Below are 5,451 nucleotides of genomic sequence, written 5' to 3'. Positions count from 1 at the left end.
ATTGGTGTTCAATGCATCAAATCTATTCTTTAGATGGTCTCTAAATTCAGGAGGGATATATTCCAGGTCATATTTTGGTTCTTGTGGACTTGTTTTAATTGTCTTTAACTTCAAGTTGAACTTGCATATGAGCAGTTGATGGTCTGTTTCACAATCAGCTCCTCACCTGGTTTTGGCTGAAGATATTGAGCTTTTCCATCGCCTCTTGCCACAGATGTAGTCAATCTGATTCCTGTGTGGTCCATGTGGTGAAGTCCACATGTAGAGCCACCGTTTGTGTTGTTGAAAAAAGGTGTTTGCAATGAACAAGTCGTTGGTCTTGCAAAATTCTATCATGCGAGTTCCAGCATTATTTCTGTCACCAAGGCCAAACTTTCCAACTACCAGTGATTCTTCTTTGTTTCCAACTTTTGCATTCCAGTCACCAGGGATGATTAACACATCCTGATTGCAAATTCGGTCAATTTCAGACTGCAGAAATTGATAAAAATCTTTAATTTCCTCATGTTTGGCTTTGGTGATTGGTGCATAAATTTGAATAATAGTCGTATTAATGGGTCTTCCTTGTAGGTGTATGGATATTATCCTATCACTGACAACATTGTACTTCAGGAAAGATCTTGAAACATCCTTTGTGATGATGAATGCCACACCATTCCTCTTTAAACTGTCTTTCCCGGCATAGTAGATCATAAGGTTGTCTGATTCAAAATGGCCAAGACCAGTCCATTTCAGCTCACTAATGCCTAGGATATCAATCTTTATGTGTTCCATTTCATTTTTGACAACTTCCAGTTTTCCTAGTTTCATACTTCATACATTCCATGTTCCAATTATTAATGCATGTTTGCCACTGTTTCTCCTCAATTTGAGTGGTGCCACATCAGCAAATGGAGGTCTTAAAAGCTTTACCTTATCCATATGAGTAAGACTGATTTTACTCTGATAGTGCAGCTCGTTCCCAGTCCTACTTTGAGAGCTTTCTAAGCTAAGTGACTCATCTTCCTCCTCTGTATTGGACAGTGTTTCTGGATTATTCATAAATTTGTGCAGTAATGTATCAAACAGTGTTTCTTTGTTATTCATAAGGTTTACCCTGGCCAATTCTTTGAGAAGTGGATGGCCCCCTCCTTCTTCCCAGTCTGTCTCAGTCTGCAAGCTGGGCTGATACCTGTGCAACAGGTGCACCCCACTGGGTTTGAAACACCAGTGGCACAGCCTCGAGACTCACAGCAACATGTCACCACGGTAGGACAAACCAACAGACAAGTTTGTCTCCCTTAGCTGTTGGAAACCCTCCAACCACCCTTACCTGGATCCCTGCGGCTAACTCCTTGATCTGTTCCAGTCCCTTTGCCTTTTCTGTCCTCTTCCTGCTTCCCACCTTGCTGCCTGTTCTTAGGTCCCCCATTCCCTCTCCTTCCTCTTTCAGTTCAGATTTACTTATGCAGCAAACAGCACAGCCCCTTGCGGAAGTTGGAAGCTGAATGCATTTCAAAAACACCTTCTGTAGCTGCCAATTTTGTTGCCATCTCTCGTGGAGCAGGTTCCAAAAGCGTTTCAGTTAGTTCACTGAAAAGAGGAGCTAAACTTGGGAGTCAACCGACTTTTCTTGTAGCGTCAGAGAAAGCCAATGTTTAGGAGTTTAGAGGAGTTTAGGAGGCTAGAAGGCCAAGTTCAAAGTGCCAGCTCTAGAGGTAGCCTCTTTCTCCTGGCCCACTGAATTGCAGGCTTCTTTTAATTCAGACAGCTGCTGGTTGCTGAGGCTGACATACCCAAGGTCAATAAGGAAAATGATACAGTCCCAAAATTATCAAGCAACAGATCACTAGTTCAAGTCCAGAAACGGTTAGTCTCCAGGTCAGCATACAACATGGCAGGCCACTGAAATGAAGACTCATCTCAATGCAGGACCCAAGTGTGCCAAACCTGGTCTTTTGTTATGATTTTGAGTTTAGTTATACATTGTTCTGTTACTCTATCCTGGATCTCCTGCACTGATCCCTTTCCAATTGGTGGACAGTGTTAGCCGGGCACCATCTAGCTCTTGTGGTCTCATAGTCATATAGGCATTCTTAACCCCTGAGTTATCTCCCTGTGTAAATATTGCTCTTCAGTTTGTGAATGATTGATCATTCTAAGGCATGTATCTAACTGTCTATTGTTTGGCTGGAAGCCATAGGAGTGAGTTCAATTCCAGACCTGAAGGATAACTAGGGTCCATATCCTCAGGGGTTTCACCAGGCTGAGATTCACATGGTCCACCAGTTCCTTGGAATAATTGTTTCCCTGAGTCTTTGATTCTCTTCATTTTTCTTTGCTCCAGATGAGGAAAGACCCATTGTTGCATCTAGATGGCCACTTGTAAGCTTTTAAGACCCCAGTGGCTACTCATCAAAGTAGTTTGTAGAACAATGTTTTCATATAGTATATTATGCCAATTGAACTTGATGTCCCCTGAAACCATGGTCCTAAGCCCACAGGTCCAACTACTCTGTCTTTCAGGGTGGTTGGCTGTGACTAAGAAGTTATCATAACTTTGCCCCTTGTTAGCTCTGTTATATAAATGGATATTCTTATAGCACATACAAATATGTATGTAGAAATATCATCTGCCAGCCTTATATATGGTCTTGGGTATATTCCATTTTGCCTAGACATACCTGATCATTCAGCTTGTCTACCCATCTATTTACCCATAGATAAATGTTTGTTATCTCTAGTAATGTAATATTATATATGTAAAAGGGTTTATCTTTGTTGTCTGTACCTCTTGTGCACTTCTCTATATCCTCCTTTTCCTTAGTGTTATTGTGTTGGTCACTCACTTTTGGTGTATTGCCTTTTCCTTCACCCAAACCAATACTTGTCTTTACAATCTAGCAGTGCTTCCTGCCCTCCCTCCTCATACCTGGTAATCAACAAAGAAAGTTTCCTTCTATATATAAACCTTTCCTTGGCTTTTTACAACCATGAATGAATACAGTATTTGAGATGACAATCTTGCTTGCTGAAAGTGAAGATGACTTGGAGCACTTACTGATGAAGATTAAGGACTGCAGTCTTCAGTATGGATTACATCTTGACATAAAGAAAGCAAATATCCTCACAGCTGGATCAATAAGCAACATCATGATTAACAGAGGAAAGATTGAAGTTGTCAGGGATTTCATTTAGCTTGGATCCACAGTCAACACCCATGGAAGCAGCAGTCAGAAAACCAGATGTTATATTGCACTGGGCAAATCTGCTGCAAAAGACCTCTTTAAAGTGTTAAGAAGCAGAGATGTCTCTTTGAAGATGAAGGTGCACCTGACCTAAGCCATGGTATTTTCAGTGGCCTCATATGCATGTGAAAGCTGGACAATGAATAAGGAAGACTGAAGAAGAATAATGCCTTTGTATTGTGGTGTTGGTCAAGAATTCTGAAAATACCACGGACTGCCAGAAGAACAAACAAATCTGTCCTGGTAGAAGTACAGCCAAGATGCTGCTCGGAGGCAAGAATGGCCAGACTTAATCTCACCTACTTTGGTCTGGCTGTCAGAAGGGACCATTCCCTGGAGGATCATGTCATGCATAGCAGAGGGTGAGCGAAGAAGGGGAAGACCCTCAACAAGATGGATTGACATAATGGCTTCAATGATAGGCTCAAGCATAGCAAGAATAATTGTGAGGATGACATAGTACCAGGCAGTGTTCCATTCTTTTGTACATAAGGTCATTCAGAGTTGGAGCTGACTTGATGGCACCTAACAACAACAACAACTTGGACAAAATATTGGAATGCAGGAAGCATCAAAAGAACATGGAGGGAATACACAGTCAGTGTAGAAAAAAGAAAAGAATTGATGACTTGATATTCAGCCATTTCAGGAGTTAGCATATGATTGAGAACTGATGGTATTGAAGGAAGAAGTCCAAGTTGCACTGAAGGCATTGGTGAAAAACAATTCTCATGGAAATGATGGAACACAAATTGACATGTTTCCACAAACAGATGCAATGACAGAAGTGGTCACCTATCTATGCCAGGAAATTTGGAAGAACATTACCTGGCCAATTGACTGGAAGAGAGCTACGTTTGTGCCCATTCCAAAGAAAAGTGATTCAACAGAAAACTGAAATTATCAAACAATATCAATATTATCACATGCAAGTAAAATTATACTGAAGATAATTTTTTAAATGATTGCAGCTGTACATCAACAAAGAACTGCCAGAAATTCAAGCCAGATTCAGAAGCGGATTAGAACAAAGGATATCATTGCTGACATCAGATGGATCTTGGCTGAAAGCAAAGAATACTAGAAAGATGTTTACCTGTGTTTTATTGACTATGCCAAAGTATTTGACTGTTGTTGACATTGTTAGGTGCTGTTGAGTTGGCTCCAACTCATAGCAACCCTATGTACAACAGAACGAAATATTGCCTGGTCCTGTGCCAGCCACACAATCTTTGCTATACCTGACCCCATTGTTGCAGCCACTGTGTCGACCTATCTCATTGAGGGCCTTCCCCTTTTTCATTGACCCTCCATGAGCATGATATCCTTCTCCAGGAAATGGTCCCTTCTGACAGCATGACCAAAGTAAGTGAGACAAAGTCTGGCCATTCTTGCTTCCAAGAAGCATTCCAGCTATATTTCTTCCAGGACAGATTTGTTAGTTCTTCTGGCAGTCCATTTCAGTATTCTTTGCCAACACCACAACTCAAAACCATCAGCTCTTCTTTGGTCTTCCTTGTTCATTGACCAGCTCTCACATGCATAAGAAGCTATTGAAAATACCATGGCTTGGGTTAGGTGCACCTTAGTCTTCAAAGACACATCTTTGCTCTTCAGCACTTGAAAGAGGTCTTTTGCAGCAGATTTGCCCAATGCAATACGTCATCTGATGTCTTGATGACTGCTTAAATTGATGTTGATTGTGGAACCAAGTAACACAAAATCTTTGACAACTACTACCTTTTCTCTATTTATTGTGATGTTGTTTATTGGTCCAGTTGTGAGGATTTTCATTTTCTTTATGTTGAGATGTAATCCATACTGTAGACTGTAGCTTTTAATCTTCATCATTAAATGCTTCAGATCATCCTCACCTTCAGCAAGCAAGGTTGTGTCGTCTGGATATCACAGGTTGTTAATGAGTCTTCCTCTAATCCTGATGCCATGCTCTTCTTCATATAGTCCACCTTCTTGGATTATTTGCTCAGTATACAGATTAAGTATGGTGAAAGGATATCACCCTGATGCACTCCTTTCCTGATTTTAAACCATGAAGTAGTCCCTCGGTCTGCTCGAATGACAGCCTCCTGGTCTATGTACAGATTCCTCATGAGCACAATTAAGAGTTCTGGAATTCCCATTCTTCTCAATGTTATCCATAATTTGTTATGATCCACACAATCGAATGCTTTTGCATAGTCAATGAAACACAAGTAAATATCTT

Source organism: Orycteropus afer, unplaced genomic scaffold (genome assembly GCF_000298275.1).
Source record: "Orycteropus afer afer isolate SDZICR_OR568_19922 unplaced genomic scaffold, OryAfe1.0 scaffold00016, whole genome shotgun sequence".
Lineage (NCBI taxonomy): Eukaryota > Metazoa > Chordata > Mammalia > Tubulidentata > Orycteropodidae > Orycteropus > Orycteropus afer.
This window is presented reverse-complemented; position numbering follows the sequence as displayed.